General features: G+C 45.6%; 1 protein-coding gene across 2 annotated transcripts in view; it reads left to right on the plus strand.

The window, feature by feature from the left end:
* Positions 1-19505, plus strand: part of fynb (FYN proto-oncogene, Src family tyrosine kinase b) — a 117318-nt gene that overhangs the window by 11521 nt on the left and 86292 nt on the right. For both annotated transcript variants that reach the window (XM_063223113.1, XM_063223112.1), the window contains exon 2: positions 10567-10639. The gene's annotated coding sequence lies outside the window, so the exon portion shown is untranslated. The remainder of the gene's footprint in view (positions 1-10566; positions 10640-19505) is intronic.

Genomic DNA, 19505 nt, shown 5'->3' on the forward strand with positions numbered 1-19505 from the left:
TAACTTGAAATGCATGGTTGCCCATCAGCGGGAGTAACACACTCAAAACAAAACCTGTGAAGATTACTAAGAGCGGTTTACCTTATTATTTATTATCATTTAGGCCTTTACCCACATGACAGTATTGCTTAGCTTTTATGACCCTACTTAAACCAGCCCCACCAGATCAGACAGTAAGCAGCACCCTTCTGAACAATCTTTCTGCAATCCTCTGTCAACTGCTCAGCGTGACTCTTAATGGATGGCTACCCTGCATTTCTTGAATACCAGCCGAAGTGCGCTGTTTAATGCCAGTCTTCCGCATGGCCGAGTCTCTTCTCTACTGTGCTGAACACTGTAGCGGCATCCGGCTGTAATGACACAAGAGATACTGGAGCTGGAGCTGGAGCCACTGTGCTGTCCCAGTAGCCCTCTGGGCTGAACTGGCCTGGTGCCTCTCGTCTCTCTCCCCACTGTCTCACTGGCCCTGCCTGGCAATCCAGATTATAACATGAAATATTTCTGTAGCCTGGTCTTGCACCATAGGCAAAGTCACAGTGCTAAACCCATCCTTATGACTTGCTACTATGCAGATTAAAAACTAGACAGAACGTTGTTATTGGAGGACAGAGGTTATCCCGTTTTATGGCCCCGCCATGATTATCCCCTATGGTGCAAGGCTAAACCAATCTGCCAGGTGAAAAAAAAACATATTCTGCAGGCAGAGTGTAGTTTCGTTTTTTGGTAGTTCTTTGTAGTTTTGACTTTTTTTTTCGCATATCAGTCATGAGGCAATACAAGCAGTTAGATACAATACAACATTTTATTGGCTGTTGTGTGTATTAGTCCTGTGTGTGTCAGTTTTCAATGCTTTGACGTGCTTTCATTTCATTTAAAGTTCATTTGTTTCTGCAATGCCCACGGAAATAATTGAAACTTGAAAAAAAAATTGCACATCGATTATGGCATTTGTCAAATCGATTATTGAATTGTCATGCCCCGCATTGCAATGCATTGTCGAATTGATTATCGTTGACACCACTAGTGTTTTCCCTAGATCACTAAGACTTCACCCAAAGTAGCGTGTGCAATCGTGAACACAGACCTCATGTGCATGTCATGAAGAGTCAGCCTTGTGTCTGTACATGCAGTGGGATCTTGCTGGATGTTTACAACTGTCTGTGCTGATTGTTTGTTTTTGTTTGTTTGTGTCCGTGTTCATTCGTCACCAAGGCTCCAGAGCTTCCTTTGTATTACATTACATTACATTACATTACATTGCACTTAGCTGACGCTTTCATTTATTCAAAGCGACTTACAGTTACTATTTTTCAGGGTATTGGTTACAGTCCCTGGAGCAATGTGGGGTTAGGTGCCTTGCTCAAGGGCACTACAGCCATGGATGGAGATGTAGAGAGAGATCAGGGGGGATTCGAACCTGCAACTCCTAGATTGAAAGGCCAACTCTCTGACCACTAGGCCACGGCTGCCCCCTTTGTAGGAAGGAACAGGATCCACTCCTATTCCCCTGTCACTCTCTGTACCTGTCAGTCAATCAGTCACGACCCTGTGACACAGCCCAGGCACAGAGGTTGGCTGTCACTTTTCTCACCACGTTCTTCCCTCTCTCCACACTGCACGCATGGAAACACACACACACACACACACACACACACAAACACACACACACACACACACACTCTCATTGTCTATTTTAAGTCACAGCAGTGCGGCGTTGTATGCCATTTTATCCCACTTCTCTCATGTGACAGGGCTGCCATTGTGAATGAATATTGCAAACAGGTTTGTTGGCTGCCAGATTAAGATTAGCCTTGTTTTATTTTTTTGTAAAGACAGTAGTACAGTATGGTTGTGCGTGTGAGAGGCTCTCTGTGTGTCTATAAATGTGAAGTTCATATCATGGGGCAAAAGAGGAGTTGTTGTTGTCATCCGTCACCCCTTGTTCCATCGCGCTCTCTCTCTCTCTCTCTCTCTCTCTCTCTCTCTCTCTCTCTCTCTCTCTCGCTCTCTCTCGCTCTCTCTCTCTCTCTCTCTCTCTCTCTCTCTCTCTCTCTCTCTCTTTATTTCTTTTATTTACATGCAACACACACACACACACACACACACACACACACACACACACACACACACACACACACACACACACACACACACTGCCTCTACCAGCCCCCCTTGTCGCAGCAGTCCTTAGTTGAGCCTCTGTGTCATGGAGCAGCAGTCACGAGAGAAGAGAGAAAGCAGAGAGAGAGAGAGAGAGAGAGAGAGAGAGAGAGAGAGAGAGAGAGAGAGAGAGAGAGAGAGAGAGAGAGAGAGAGAAATGAAGAGACTGAAAAAAGAGGGAGAGTGAGAAAGTGAATAGAAAGAGTGGGCATTAGAGAAAGAGAATAGAGAGTAAGAGAGGGGGATGGAGGAAGGGAGAGAGTGAGAGAAGGAGAGAAAGCGACCCAGAGATGGAGTAAGCAGGAGAGAGAAAGAGATAGAGAATGAGAAAAGTGTGAAAGAAAAGTAGAGTGATGGAGAGTGAGGGTGAGAGAAAGAAAGAGAGATGGAGGAAGGGAGAGAGCAAGAGATGGATGAAGGGAGAGAGAGAGAGAGAGAGAGAGAGAGAGAAAGAGAGAGAGAGAGGGAGGGAGGCTTATCCGGCCTGGCAAATAGCACGAGAGAAGACTGTGGTTGTTGTGTTGAGCCAGGTCACGTGAGTGATCTCAGAAAGGACTTGCTCAGTCCCCCCCTACAGCCATCTTTCACTCTCTCCCCCCCTCTCTCTCTCGCCTCTCTTTCTGCCCCCCCCCACCATCATCCACACATGCCATTATGTTTTATTGGAGGGACCGAGCTGAAGATGAAAAGGCACCCAGCACACTTCCCTCCTCCCTCAGGCCCCTCTCTCTCTCTCTCTCTCTCTCTCTCTCTCTCTCTCTCTCTCTCTCTTTCTCTCTTCCTCCCTCTCTCTCTTTCTCTCTGCCTACTGGGACCTCTGTGTGCCATCATGGCATGGCAACCCAGTGGGCATTATATTGCCCTTCACCTCGTTCACTAGACACTGATCTGGCTGACTGGGCCGGGCCTGGGCCATGTGGCCGGGAACTGGCTTAATTGCCACGCCGCCCGCTCGCTCGCTCGCTCGGAGCGGAGGGCACAGCAAATTGCACGTTTGGAGAGGGAAGAGCCAAGGCATTTCTGCGTGCGCCCTTCCGCTCCCTTCCCTTCGACCAAGGATTGTATTCCAAAAATAAAAAGCTCTCTCCTCTCCTCTCCTCTCCTCTCCTCTCCTCTGCTCTCTCTCTCTCTCTCTCTCTCTCTCTCTCTCCAGAACCTTCAATTAGAGCCACTCTGGGCTTTTGCTTTCTGCTCTGCTGCCTGGCTGAAAGCACATTTGGCCTGCGCGGCACTCTGGTCAGTCTGGCTCTTTGTTGTGTGGGACGTTTCAGCCTACAGTACCATCAAGGCCAAAATCCAAAATAATTCACTTGTTCACTAGCCTATATAGTGCACCGTCTATTCTAGGCATCCAAACAATGTAACTCACTCCGAGGCCGAGGCCAGAGCGACAGAGACCAATGGCACTGGGCTGGCTGTCCTGCAATGCACTATTATGCACTTGACAACATTTTTCAGATATGCTGTCCCAGTTTTGCTTCCCTCAGCTATCCAGCGTACATGGACAGTAGACGATGAAGGTCATGTCTTACAGTAGGTCTCTCTTTCCCATTCACAATTCCGTGCTGCTAACCTAAGCTAGTCAGGAATTAGCAAGCAGCAGAGGTCTGCATGTTTACCAGTTCTGGTCCGTCAATGGCGTCTTTGTAGACTTGTTCTCCGTGGGCCCTGACATGAGAGTGGTCTCAGCACAACAGCACAACACAACACAACACAACACAACACAACACAACACAACACAACACAACACAACACAACACAACACAACAACACAGCACAGCACAACACAACACAACACAACAACACAGCACAACACAACACAACACAACACAACACAACACACAGCACAGCACAACACAACACAACACAACACAGCACAATACAACACAACACAACACAACAGCACAGCACAACACAACACAACACAACAACACAGCGCAGCGCAGCAGGGCTGCAGAGGGCAGGGGATGGATGATGAGGGGACAGCGTGAGGGAAGAGGGCCAGGAGTGGATCCTGTCCAGCCCTTACGTATGAGGTCAGCGCCCGTTGCTAAAACAGCAGAGAACAATAGGGTCAGGGAACGTCGGAAGGAGGGGTTAGGAATGTCCGTCGCAATCACACACCAACACACCGCTGTATTTCTCTCCGATTCGCTTGCTCGCTCGCTCGAGCCAAGGCCTCCCACAGCGCAGCAGGCCAAGTCTGTAGGGGTGGGTATTGGCAAAGAGTTTGCGATTCAATATGCATCACGATACAAATGCCATGATGCGATTCAATCACAATGCCTTGCGATTCACGTACTATTGCTTAAAACATGAAAACCATGGTTAATTTTCGTTGGGGCATAGCTGGCTAAAATACACTGTAGTTGCTCCAGAGGTAAAATCATCACCTCTGACCCTACACACCCAGCACACCACCTATTCACACTATTGCCTTCAGGGAAAAGGTACCGCAGCATCCCAAGCAAAACCACACGCTCTAGGGACAGTACCTACCCACAAGCCATCCGACACTTAAATACGCACTAGCACTTTACAGCTACTCCACTACCTGGCCTTCCTACCTCCTTTGTTACTTTGCACAATGCTACTACTGTTCTTTACATACCATGCACTTTAAATATTCCATTGCACTTTTCTATGTCTCCAATGTTTTGTATGCCATTCCCTGTTTATTTATTTGTGTACCCCCCTGTTTTTTCTTTCATACCCCCCCTCCCTAGTTTTGTGTCTTTTGTTTGTGTTGTTGTGTGAGCACACCAAGCAACATTCCTAACAACTGTATTTGTATACTGTTGATATGGCTAAATAAACTTGAACTTGAACTTGAAAATATTTAAAACGTTCACTTTAGAACTAGGAACATTCCCAGTTTTTTCCTAGAAATGTGTCTTTTTATTGTTCAGTTCGCAGATCTGGTTACCCTACGTTATACTATTTAAGACAGCTTTGTGGTACAGCCTAACCATTCTGCTCTGTGATGTCATTTTATTTGACATAAATTTGTGGAAAAGGTATGGTTTTTCGATTAGCTTAGGGCTGTGAGTTAAAAACGAGATGGCTTTTGCTACAGTGTGATCCACACAGTGTACGTAGTCAGAGACGGTCTAACAACAGTTTCGTAGTTTAGGTTGCTAAGTGGTTGTGTCAGGAAAATGGTTCACATGCAGGTGAAAACTACACAACTGTGCTTTTTCCGGTTTTGTCATGGCATGTGTACTGAATTATTTTCAAAAGATTTGTCAAGATGTTCGCATATTTATTTACAAAACGTAATCATTTTCCGATTGACACACATGGATGCAATTAACCAAAATCCTCTCTCGTCAAGCTCAAATGCATTCGTTTTGGTTTGTTAAAAGATGTTGCGTTTAAGAGGGTTTTGGCTGTGTGGTAAATAAAAGGCATTTAGTAAATTTCCCGTGTAACTCAATGTGACCGGGGACCAAACAAAGCTCTGTTCACAGCCACACAAAGGCTCCACTATGGCTCCATTATGGCCATGCCGTGTCTTCTTAGCCTTAGTGTGCTGGCCAAAGGCTCAACGGGGCCCAGCAACACCCAGAGGGTTGTGCTCTCTCTCTCTCTCTCTCTCTCTCTCTCTCTCTCTCTCTCTCTCTCTCTCTCTCTCTCTCTCTCTCTCTCTCTCTGTCTGGCAGAGTATTGTGTGTATGCAGGTGTTAATTCTTATCTCATTACATCATTAGGAGGCATCAGGTAAAACCACCAAGAACACAGCTGTTGACAAGGAACACTCATACTATAATTGAAGACCTCCGGCAGTACCATATGCCATGATATACAGTTGCATTGCATACGGCCTGTCCTCCTGACTTGAACATCTACAAACAGGAATGCAGACAGGGGCGACAAAAGGGTCCGTTGTCCTGGGCCTAGGGAGAAAGGGGGTCCAGAATTTGGTCCTCATTACATTATATGTATTGGGTGGTGGGCCCTTTCAGATTAGGCTACTTTGTCCCGGGCCCGGCAAGAGCTGTCAGCGGCCCTGTCTACAATAAATATGTGTGCCATTGTTCAAGGAATGCAAGAAGAGTTCATGCACTGACAATGAAGTGTTGTATTGTGTCATATATCCTTTGCAATGAGATGCGTGGTGTTAGATGGCATGCATTTACCACAATGTTGTTTCTGTGCTCTCACTGGGAGATAACTAATGTAGCTTCTCATTATCTTGCTCTGTGCTTTCGCCGCAGCATTGCTGATGAATGAAACGGTGCATAGCATACGTAGATGGAGTTGCACAACCATGTTTGATGGATAGCTCTCGCTCTGCGAGTTGCAACGCCATGGAGAAAAGAAGAAGAGATGACTCCTTTGTTCTGCTCAATGAGCAGATTTCAATGTAATTTCCTTGAAGCCTCCTTTCCATATATCACGTGCGCCTCAACCAATCCAGTCCAATTTGACAACGTCTCTCTAATAAATTGTACAGTACAGCTGACAGCTGACACTATTTGTCTGGGATAAAGACATATCAAGACAGATTGTTTTTTCTTTGTTTTTCTCCTCAGCAATACATGGGTTCTGCGTTTTTGTTTTCTCCTGACTGTGCGAAACTAGCGGCGCACAACTCAACCTCTGATTGTTGGAAACTGCTGTCGGTCAAAAAATTAGCTCACGTGGTTGGCTGCCAGTGTCTTTTCCCTCCTCACAACACCGTGTTGATAAGCAAAAAAAAACATCTATAGCAAGTATTGGGGTTGTTTCCATTCTCCTAACTCATGTCCTCCCTTGTGGTTGTGACCTTGTGATGATGTGTCAACAGACGTGTTAATTCAATATCTCGCAAAAAGCGCAGTTCAAAGGTCATTTTCTCATTTGCAATTAGGATGGTGAAAGGGGAAAGGTCCCCCAAAAGTTCTTGTCGCTAGGCTGGCCGAGGAAACTTAATTGTTTTCTCCACGGAGGCAGGGGCATTAGCGAAACGCTTGGCCACAAGCACAGGTTGATGACAGGAGTTTGGATATAAAAATGTTTTTGGTTTACAAACATTCGTGTTGTGAGTCTTGTAGCTAAAATGCATACATGTAATTCATACTGTTATACATTACATATATACAGTAAACATACAAGTCACTTAACGTGCACATCATTTCAAAGTGAGCAGAAGTGTGGCATACATGTACGTTCAAAGCTGCTGTTGTAAGCAACTACCATAAGCTCCTTTGATCAGCATGACCTGGTTAAAGCAGAATGCACAACACACAGGAGAAAGTGTGTGTGTGTGTGTGTGTGCGCACGTGCATGCGTACGTGTGTGCGTGCGTGTGTGAGAAAAAGAGAGAGAGAGAGAGAGAGAGAGAGAGAGAACGAAAAAAAATGAGTCAGAGAATTCTTTATCAAAAACCCAAGGTGCTCGGCAGCGGATTACAGTTTCCCACAGGGCTGACCAAATACCTCATAGAGATAACGTGCAAAAAAAAATTCAGTTGAAAATTGTGCAGGGAGAGAGAGAGAGAAAGAGAGAGAGAGAGAGAGACAGAGAGAGAGAGAGAGAGAGAGAGAGAGAGAGAGAGGTGTTTCGTTCTTGCATGTTACTGTATGAGTAAAAGCAGTGTGGTGGTGCGCTGGGTAGAGGTGTGATGGTCAGGGGTGCATTTCTCGAAACCAAAGTTGCTTACTACATTAAAGGATTTATCCGGAGTTGGAACAAGTTTGCCTGATTTTTGCATGTTTGGGATGAAATACAGTCACTCTAGAGCAAAATCAAGGCAAAAGGATGCGTTTTGAGAAAGTTTGATAATATCACGTTAGCCTCGTTAGCCATATCAGCTATGCAATATGAAAGATGCGGGCATCGTTTTTCGGCGGTTACACACATTTCAAAAACACAACATTTTAAAGTCTTGCACAGCTCAAAACAACGTCACACTTACCTCGTAATATGTTGAGGGTATCCACACATAAACCAAAGTGTCCAAAGTCCTTCATGTATTCTTGAAAGGTCTGCAGAATGTGTTTTGTGAAGCTACTACCTTGAGAATATCTAAATTACGGTCAAGACAACTATTTGACACTAAAGCCCACCAAGTAGATTGCCGAGTGCGTCGCACCATCAGCTATGATTATTTCCATAGCGAGTAACCACAGCTGATGGTGCGACGCACTCGGCAATCTACTTGGTGGGCTTTAGTGTCAAATAGTTGTCTTGACCGTAATTTAGATATTCTCAAGGTAGTAGCTTCACAAAACACATTCTGCAGACCTTTCAAGAATACATGAAGGACTTTGGACACTTTGGTTTATGTGTGGATACCCTCAACATATTACGAGGTAAGTGTGACGTTGTTTTGAGCTGTGCAAGACTTTAAAATGTTGTGTTTTTGAAATGTGTGTAACCGCCGAAAAACGATGCCCGCAGTCTTTCATAATGCATAGCTGATATGGCTAACGAGGCTAACGTGATATTATCAAACTTTCTCAAAACGCATCCTTTTGCCTTGATTTTGCTCTAGAGTGACTGTATTTCATCCCAAACATGCAAAAATCAGGCAAACTTGTTCCAACTCCGGATAAATCCTTTAACTACTTTGTTGTTCTCAATGCATTTTCCCATTGGCTACTACCAAAGTTGCTAACAGGCCAACAAGTTCTCTTTTGAGAAATGCACCCCAGGTTAGCTATTTAAAGAGAGTGACAGCATGTGTAAGGGAAGCAGCTCCTGGGAACAGCTGACGGGACTGGACTGCTCCTGGACTACTGTAAACTACTCTCCTCTCTCTTCCTCTGCCAGAGGGCAACCGTTTTTGGCAGGCAAGAAGTTTGTGTGGTGTGTGTGTTTGCGTTTGCATTTGCGTCTGCGTGTGCGCGCGCATGTGTGTGTGTGTGTGTGTGTGTGTGTGTGTGTGTGTGTGTGTGTGTGTGTGTGTGTAAGAGTGATCTCTGTAGTGATTTTAACCTGCCAGGTTTCCTGGGTGTTCACATGGTCCAATGATTGTTCATTGTCTGTAGTTGTAATAGAATAGAATGCAATACAATACAATACAATACAATACAATACAATACAATACAATACAATAGAAGTTTGATATGTGAATGGTTGGAGCAAGTATATCAGAGAGACTGGATAATATATAATAATACTCCTACAATTTCTGAGTATATGGTATGGACTCTTCTTTTCTCTCCTCTTTGTCTTTCCTTTGTCTTTGTCTTTCTTTTATCTTTCTCTTTCTCTTTCTCGTTCTCGTCTCTTCTCTTCTCTTCTCTTCTCTTCTCTTCTCTTCTCTTCTCTTCTCTTCTCTTCTCTTCTCTTCTCTTCTCTTCTCAGATTACCTACCTCTGCTTTCAAAACATACTAACTGCAGTCTACTGTATTATACATCTATGTAATGTTTATCAACTGACTTACATATAACTCTTTGGGTGTTTCCACAGTTGAGCATAATCTTGTTTTCATATGCACAGTAAAAGTGGCTTGTCAATATTTCAGAGTAAACTTGTAAAAGAAAACAGTCCTGTAGAGTATTTACAACCTGAGCTGTCCATCATCTGCGTCTTTTGCGGCGTCTATGCTCGTGTCTTGCTTGTCGTTGTTGGTGACATGGCGTGCTCGGATTGCAACCCTTTAAGAGTTATAAATAGGAGTTTGTAAAATTGGTATTTTTACTGTGTACATGTGCATATTCTTGAGGTGTGTGACTCCTGGATGGATAGCTGGGGGCCTTTCTGGATGGAGCAGCCATGCGGAAAGGGGACCCAAGTGTCACTTCAATATCATGCGAATTTGTTTGGAAATAGTGGAATTTAGATGATTGGTGTGCTTAATGGGTACATTTCCCTTACATGTGCGTACTTATTCTTGAGGTATATAAGTACAGTACAGTACAATAGTACAGTACAGTACACTTAGCTGACGCTTTCATTTATTCAAAGCGACTTACAGTTATTATTTTTTTCAGGGTATTGGTTACAGTCCCTGGAGCAATGTGAGGTTAGGTGCCTTGTTCAAGGGCACTTCAGCCATGAATGAAGATGTAGGGAGAGGTCAGGGGGATTCGAACCTGCAACCCATAGATCGAAAGACTAACTCTCTAACCACTAAGCCATGGCTGCCCCAGTCCTAGATGGAGGGGTGGGTGGGCAGGGCTGGTCTTCCTGAATTGAGCAGCCATGCAGAAAGGGAAAAGGGGTGGGGCTGGAGGCCTCTTCAGGACTTTTTTGTGGGCCTTTGGCGTCTGTGGCTCTCCGCGAAACACATTTTGATATGCATGTTTTATAGAGAGTGGTGCCGATGAATAATTGAGTGTTTCTTCTCTCCTCTCTTCTCTCCTCTCCTCTCCTCTCCTCTCCTCTCCTCTCCTCTCTTCTCTTCTCTTCTCTCCTCTCCTCTCCACTCCTCTTCTCTCCTCTTCTCTCCTCTCCTCTCCTCTCCTCCCCACAGACCCTCTGTTTCGGCGCTGCAACAAAGCAATGCGGAGCAAATAAAAGATTGTGTGGTGACACAGACACTCGAGGTAGGTACTCTGTCAGCTTAATTACCGTACACACGCCCACACATGCACTGCACTCACTCTCTTACACACACACAAATGCACTCGCACTCACACATACACACACACACACACACACGCACGCACGCACGCATGCGCATGCGCACGCACACACACACATACACACACACACACACACGCGCGCGCACACACACACAAGCACACACACACACACACACACACACACACACACACACACACACACACACAGAAAACTATTATGCCGCAGCTGGTTGAGAGCGCTCCAGTGAGCTCCACATCCACAGTGTGTGAGCCCTTGTTTCAACAGCGCGTGTTAAAACAACCAAAACCATCAACTCTCTTGAGAGCCTCTCAAAGCCGCATGGGGCCAGGGAAACCCTGGATCTTCAGCGTGGAAGTCATCTGCTACGCTACGCTACACTATGCTCACACATACCACACTGAGTAATTACCTACCTGTGTTCCTGGTTAATGAGTTTCGCTAATGAGAATCGGCTGCTATGTGAATAGGTTGGAGCAAATATGTGGTTTGGACTCCTCTTCCCTGCAGCTATGATTTAATTCCTACCGCTGCATATACTGTGCAGTACAACAGTGATGCAATGCACCGTACTACATGTATGTGTTTGTACTTACGTATGTCTGTAGATTATTTTCATTGTACTCACTGTAGGCCTACGTAAATACAGCATATTGCTGTGTTTTGTCATGGTGTTACGTCATGAACAAAGCTACGTTAGTTATTTCATGTACAAGTGAAAACGTCCTGCAGCCTATTCCTCCTAATGTTCTAAGCTAGTGAATTCTCCTAGCAAGAGTAATCGCCATCAGACCAGTTAACACACTATCTATATGATATGACAAACGATATGGTTTGTTCATCTCTGATCATCAGAGCCGCTGATAGCTTTGGCTGGGCCCTGGCTTAAGTTATCTGAAAGGGCCCTCACCCAATACATTCGATGTAAAAGAGGGCCCAACTAAGAGCCCCCCCCTTGTCAGCTTCCCTGCTGATCATCAATAAAGATTGAATTTTGAGATCTAGGCCTACAATACAGTTGCAGGAGGAATGACGTTTTGAGGCAGATATTTTGGATGTTTTCACGGCTGTGTTACTAGGGTGATAAACAAATCAGGGCTAGGGATTCGGTTCAGACGATGACTGCATGGCTAATGTGTCCAGAAAATGGGTGGCGGCTGTGTTGTTAAGTCCAGGGTGGTCACTCGCTTCTGTCAGAATATTTCAATATGATGGATTATACTGTAGTTGCGTCAGTTTAGAGACCCCGTTAGTGTTCCCAGAATTTCACAACGTTTATTACCGTCTTTTTCTTTTTTTCTTTCCGTTCTCACTTTTCTTTTATATACATCAAAGTTGCAGAGGGGAGCCAGTGGCAACATGGGGCCTATTCGTTTATTTGTTAATTAACACTAAACTAAGCTTAGATCACAGCGACATTGATATGACATTACTGAGAGTCTGAAGAAACTTGGACTTGGACTGAATCCCATTTCGCCTTGTAGCCCTACGCCTTTCCCCTTCCCTTCCATTTTGCGCGTTCACGTGAAGGGCTAGGGCCATCCCAATTCACGTTCAGACAGAGGGGAAGGGGTAAGTGGAAGGGTAACTTAGACTTGGTCTTGGTCTTGAGACTTGCTCCTTGCAACTTTGGTAAAAATAAGGTTATAACTGTAGTAGAGGCTCTGTGTGAAGGGGTTCATGTCAGTCCTGCTTTGTTCCCTCTGGGGTCTTTGTGTAATGCCAGGCCTTGACTTCATGGCTCTCTGTCCGCTGCTGGCAGTGGGCACCTCATCTCTGCTCTGTTCTATTCCACTCTGCTTTCCTCGACTCTGCTGCCCATTTCAGGGAGAAATCTAATTAGGCATGCTGCGCTTTGCATTCTGCCCTTCTCACAGAAAGGGGCATCATTTGATCCGCACACACGCATTGATATGCATATGCGCACGCACACATGCGTATGTGCACGCACACACACACACACACACACACACACACACACACACACACACACACACACACACACACCGCACACCCCTGGCCTCGGCCCCTCTCGTTTTCACATGGCAAAGATGTGGGGTTGTGTCCAGAGGGCTGTACTGTACTGAAACATTGTGGGTGGATTCCCCCCTTTTTTCCAGTTTTCTTTTTTCATATCCTTTCCAGAAAAAAAGTATAATGAAAAGAGGGACTTCCAGCAATGGGGAATCAATCACTGCAGTGTGTCGTTCAAGGTCTCCCTTCTCCCTTCCTTGCTTCCTTCCTTCCTTCCTTCCTTCCCTCCCTCCCTCCCTCAATCCTTCCTTCCTTCATTCTGCGTTTGATGCTAGCTGTTGGTTCTAGCTGGCGCGGTTGCTGCTAGCTGTTTAGCATTCATGGTGCCGTGTTGTTGTAATAAGTTCATCCTTGACGCTAGCTGTTGCTGCTAACTGGCGCAGTTGCTGCTAGCTGGAGCGGTTGCTGCTAGCTGTTTAGCATTCATAGTGCCGCGTCTCGGCCTCCCTGTGTGACTTGACTCCGCAGCGTAGTGAGCCAGGCTGATTAGCCCCACGTGAACGATGCCTGCCTGTGCAGCACCGCCACTTCTGCTGAGGCGGCTCCTCACCAAAATGAAATGCCCTTTGAAGTTTGCAGTAAAGGGATGGAGAGGGGGTGGGTGGGTGTGATGGTGATGAGGTTGTGAGGCATGGTGATGATGAGTGGGTGGATGTATTGGAGGTGTGTGCGTGTGTTTGTGTGCGTCTGTATATAGTGTGCGTGCATATTAGAGTGTGGCTCGGGCCGTATTTTTCTGTCCGAGCCCGGCCCTCAGCCGACAGAAAAGTGATCGACCCCGACCCGAGCCCGAGACTATTTAAAATGTTTGTGTCCGAACCCGTCCGAAGCCCGAGACCACTGTAATAACAACAGAACCTGTGCGCAAGCAAGATTTTCTATGTGGGCTCCTCCATACTCAAAATAGCACGTGATAAATAGCCAAGATAGGCAAAGACGTTAGGATGAGGCAATTTGCAGTAGCCTAATTTAGTTACGCACGCATAGTAAGTAGAAACACACACACACACACACACACACACACACACACACACACACACACACACACACACACACACACACACACACATGTGACAGCGCACCTTATGTTTCCTTCGGTTAGACTAACCAGAGATATTGGGTGCGGTGTCCAAATGCATGGGAGGGGCGTGAGAGGATAAGAAAGGCGAAAACTAGGGAATACGTTTTGGATGCAGTCAGTTTGTTACGTTACTGTTAGTGCAAATAAATCCCCACGAGCCCCGTGCAGCTGCCGCTCCTTCTCGTTAAGAACGATGGGCTAGGCTATAATTTAACCCAGAAGAACCTGTTCGGCCCCCAAGAGAATGTCATTTCCCCTGATGTCCATGCGGTCAATATAAAATCAGGAAAGGTTGCACGCGCATAGTTACAACTGTACAGTAAAAGTGACAACAATTAAGAAGAACCTACGTGAAGGACATGATATGTCACAGCGGACAAAGTAGTAACAGGAAACCTCTCCTACCTTACTCCACGTAGCTTGTGCATCTTCTTAGTTATCCATATTATGCTCCTTGCTAGCACATGCTGGAAATGTAATCCTTGGCGAACAATGCAGTGACAAACTTCGTCATTTTATGTTCAACATTCAAGACAGCCTCGGCATGCTAAAACATGGCCTAGGCTACACTAGGCCTACAACAAAAGACCACGCGTCCGCTGACAACTGTTGATTTGGCGCTTTTAAGAAAACAAGTTGACTAGGCATCCCTACTCGGCTGACTGGGAGTGAGCGTCCATGTCGCCACTGGTAACTGGCGCGCGCATACAGCCAATAATAATCACTCGCACGAGTAGCCTACCAACATTTTCATTTATGCATATTCAATTATTTATTTTTTAATCACAAAACTGCCGTTTGCATGAACTGAAACGTTTCCTCTGGTTGCTTACAATTTTCACAATGTCTGTTTGCTTCAAGCCCGAGTCCGACCCGAGTCCGACAGATATTCTATTTTTTTTGTCCGAGCCCGGCCCGGCCCGTCGGGTTCCGACCAGGCCCGTCGGGCTTCGGTCGGGTTGCCATGCTCTGTTGCATATACAAGTGTGTTTTCTGTGCTTTATCTCACTCTGTGTGTGTGTCTGTGTGTCTGTGTCTGTGTGTGTGTGTGTGTGTGTGTGTGTGTGTGTCTGTGTGTCTGTGTGTGTGTGTGTGTGTGTGTGTGTGTGTGTCTGTGTGTGTCTGTGTGTGTGTGTGTGTGTGTGTGTGTGTGTGTGTGTAGTCACGTAAGCAGTGTTTCCCAACCGGGGGTACGCGTACCCCTAGTGGTACGCGGAGGTACTGCAGGGGGTACGCGGCGCATTGAGATTTTTTTAATTGATTTTTTATTTATTTATTTATTTATTTTTTTTTAGGCGTCACACAAACGTGTAGTCCCAAACTCTTCATATGCGGACCTGTCTGGTATTGGATTAAGTAATATGATATTCATTTAATAACATTGGGACTATATAAGCTAAAATCTTCTCAGCCCATGTCGAGCTCATCAATAGGTCCGTGTGCGCTACAACAACCCGTTTCCCGGGAAGGAATTGACATGTGACACTAAACACAAACGCATAGCAAGTGATACTGCAAAGTTTGGCTGTTAATGCAGATGGATAAATGGTTAAAACGTCCAGTTTCTCTGGATCCAGGGGGTTCAGAGGTAGGGTTGCCAACTGTCAATGAAAAAAATACGGGACACTTCATCGTGCCGGGGGTCTGGGGGTCGTCCCCCAGAAAATTTTGCATTTCATAGATGTAATTTCCTGCATTCTAACGTCCCGTGTCCCGTTTCAGTTCAATACGGAACCCGTACTTTTATCTCTAAATACAGGACGATTCCGTATTTCAAGGGACGGTTGGCAACCCTAATCAGAGGAGACATCAGAGAAACGGAAGAAAGAGGGCAAAGCTAAACCTAGGCAGTACAATGAAAACTACATTTTGTACGGGTTCACAACGTCAACGTCTTCTGTATTACCGCAGCCTCAGTGTTTCTTCTGTGGTGAAATCCTGGCTAACAGCGCAATGAAGCCAGCACATTTGCAACGGCACCAGAGCACCAAGCACCCTTCAAAAGTAGGGAAAACGGATGAGTACTACAAAAGAAAGCTGTCAGAATTTCAGTCAAGCCAGATTCACAACACATTAACGAAAGTCACTAATGTGTCCAACCAAGCCCTTGAGGCGTCTTACGTCGTATCACAGCTAGTAGCACAAACTAAATTTCCCCACTCAGTTGCTGAAGAACTAATTCTCCCTGCAGCGACGCGCATGGTTGAAATTATGATAGACAAAAAAGCAGCTGAAACATTGAAGAAAGTCCCCCTGTCAAACAACACTGTGGCCCGTCGGATTGATGATATGGCTCTCGATATTACGGGACAGGTTGTGGACAAGATTAAACGAGCCGGCCAGTTCGCTTTGCAGCTGGATGAGATGACTGATGTGAGTGGGGAAGCGCAGCTGCTGGCCTTTGCTCGTTTCAAAGACGTGTCAGACATTATAGAGCACGTTTTATTTTGCAAGAGACTGCCAGGTAAGGCAACAGGGGAAAAGATGTTTGAGGTCATCGACACTTTTTTCAAAGAGAACAATATACAGTGGACGCAATGCAGCCACATCTGTACTGATGGCGCTGCTGCAATGACCGGGAACGTGAGGGGGCTGTTCGGACAAGTGAAAAGGGTAAACCCCGAAGTTAAATGGATGCACTGTATTATCCACAGAGAAGCGCTGGCCAGTAAGAGAATGAGCCCTGAGCTAAATGATGTTATGCATGACGCTGTGAAAGTGATAAACTTCATCCAATCCCGGCCACTTAACCACAGACTGTTCGAAGCGCTCTGCCACGAGAGCGGTGCGCAACACGACCAGCTACTGCTTCACACAGACGTCCGCTGGCTGTCTCGTGGGAGAACGCTACTGAGGCTTTATGAACTGCGCAGCGAAGTTTGTGCGTTTTTGAACGAGCAGATGCATCCTCTTGCTGCGTTGTTTGAGGATGCCAATTGGGTAGCGCGCCTGGCATATCTCGCTGATGTGTTTACCAAACTCAACGAGCTAAACCTCTCACTCCAAGGCAAGGAGTCACACGTCCTGAGGATGTACGAGAAAGTGGAGGGGTTCACCAAAAAACTCACTCTGTGGCAAAGGAAATGTGAAGAGGATGATGTGAACCATTTCCCATTACTTCATGCACATCTTGCCACTACTGATGCCAGCAGGACTCCAGTGGTAAAACTAGTGGGAGAACACCTATCCAAGCTCAGCTCAGACTTTAGCCAATACTTTCAGGATATTGATAAAAAGTCAGAAAGCATGGATTGGGTGAGGGACCCATTCACTCCAACTGAGAGCAGCAACAAGCTTCCTGCAATGCTGCAGGAGCAGCTGCTGGATGTGTCCTCTGACCGGGGCCTGAAAGTGGCACATAGGGAAAACACACTGACGCAGTTTTGGTGTAATGTGGAGAAGGAGTATCCTGCCTTGGGAAAGCAGGCACTGATTGAGCTTCTACCTTTTGGATCCACATACATGTGTGAGGCAACCTTTTCAGCCCTGACAAACATAAAAACAAAGAAGAGGAACAGGCTGGATGTGGAGAACAGCCTACTAGTAGCTGTTTCCACATTGTCCCCAGATCTGGAGAGACTGATGAAAGAGAAGCAAGCTCAAGTGTCTCATTGAGGCCAGATAATACAGCAATGAGTGATAAAGGTTTTTGTTTCAGATATTAAATGTTAAAAAGCATGTTTATGGAGGACTGTTCATGAGGGAGACTCCAGTTTTGATGAAAGTTAGGCCTATGTTAATATATTCTTATTTTATTTTTTATTTATTTTTTAAAAAGAAATATGTTATGTTCATCTTTAAAGAAGAGAGAAATGCCAGCCTACGTTTCAGTTCGATATAACAGAAGAAAGGTTATTTATATTTCCATTTTGGTTTATTATTTATAGGCCTATTTCAAGAAAATGTTTTTTTATTCTGAAAAAGAGAGAGAAAGGCTGAAAATTGCATGTTCAAGTTAAGAATATTAAATAAAATTATTTTCATGTAATCACCACTGTGTTTTGTTCTACTTTTGGAGAATTATCACTTGTTGTTCGTGTGAGGGGGTACTCGTGGTGTGACAAGAAGGCTCAGGGGGTACTCAGACCAAAAAAGGTTGGGAAACACTGAGGGAAGTGAGTCTCAAGGCGTCCCACTGCTTCTCTATGCATTATGACACGTTTACCTCAGCAAACCTGCAAGCTTCATGTCCTTGACAGACTTTGAAGGGGAAGTGTGCGCCTGTGCGAGTGTGTGTGTGTGTGTGTGTGTGTGTGTGTGTGTGTGTGTGTGTGTGTGTGTGTGTGTGTGTGTGTGTGTGTGTGTGTGTGTGTGTGTGTGTGTGTGTGTGTGCATGCACTTGTCTGTGTCTATGCACGTATGTGTGTGTCTATGCGTGTGCATGTGTGTGTCTGTGTCTTTTTCTATACATCATGTGCGTGTTTGTGAGTGTGTATGTGTGTGTGTGTGTGTCTGTATTCATGTGTGCCCTTTTCTTCTTGCTGTTGTGGGTGGCAGGAATCTTTGGTTTCGGGTCACACAAGTGACTCACAGATTCCACTGATTGATTCCATTTGTTTCAAAAGCTAAAACCTTCCACCGCTAGCTGGCCCAACTGTGGCTCCTCTCTCTCTCTCTCTCTCTCTCTCTCTCTCTCTCTCTCTCTCTCTCTCTCTCTCTCTCTCTCTCTCTCTCTCTCTCTCTCTCTCTCTCTCTCTCACACTCTCTCTGTCTCTCTCAGCTCTGCTAGACTTTGTCACAGCCTCTGTTCTGCTTTCCAATTTCCAGTTATGATTTTTTTGTAGTCAAACTTTTTGAGCTTTAAAGACATGAAACTGTGTGAGCTTGTGAGTACTTCGAGTTCTGCCTTAGACAGTGAGTAGGGTTACACGATGCATAACAGCATACAATACCTCGATAACGATATTTACTTGTCACCGATTTGTCGGCCTGTGTGGGGTGCGTGGCTTTGGTCAGGGCGGGCTTCTTCCGCGTTTGTTGATATTCAGCCAGTGATTGGACTGCACAGAAATGGTTAACTTTTTTTCACGATAATTCAGTTATTTTCACGATATGCATATCGCCACTCTTGACATTGCGATTTCGATACTTTTTCGTTATATTTTGCAGCCCTAATAGGGAGTCATCATCACTCCTCATGGTTTTACACCCCTGGAGTGCATCTTAATATGGGACCTCGCTTCCTCCACTTGCCTCCTCCACTCGCTTCTCGTCATGATGACATCACTGACAACAGCATTATATTTCAATATCTTGCAAAAGCTCAATTGTAGAGTCTTTTTCTTGTTTGCAATTGTTATGGTGAATGAAAAACAGTCCCTAAAAAGTTGTTGTGGCTCGGCTGACAGCTGGGAAACTTTATCGTTTTCTCCACGGAGGAGGGGCCAGGAGGCGGGACGAGGAGACAAGCACAAGTGGAGGAGGCAAGGACACATATTGGGATGCACCCCTGGCGTCACCCTTCCTCTTGTAGGATGTCATCATGTTTTAGCGTATGTATCGCGCGCTAGTGCATTCAGCGTGTTGGTGCGATTCCTGTTGAAGTCAAGGCGTGCTCCTCAAAGCAACAGTAAAGCGCTTTCATGCACTTTTGACACGTGACGAGGTTTGCACAGTTTTCCGGCCGTGTTGGCGATTTTGTTTTGCCACAGCGCATTTTCTGTTACTAAACTCAAATATGCTTTTCTGTGCCC

The sequence above is a fragment of the Engraulis encrasicolus genome, chromosome 18 (assembly GCF_034702125.1).
Source record: "Engraulis encrasicolus isolate BLACKSEA-1 chromosome 18, IST_EnEncr_1.0, whole genome shotgun sequence".
NCBI lineage: Eukaryota > Metazoa > Chordata > Actinopteri > Clupeiformes > Engraulidae > Engraulis > Engraulis encrasicolus.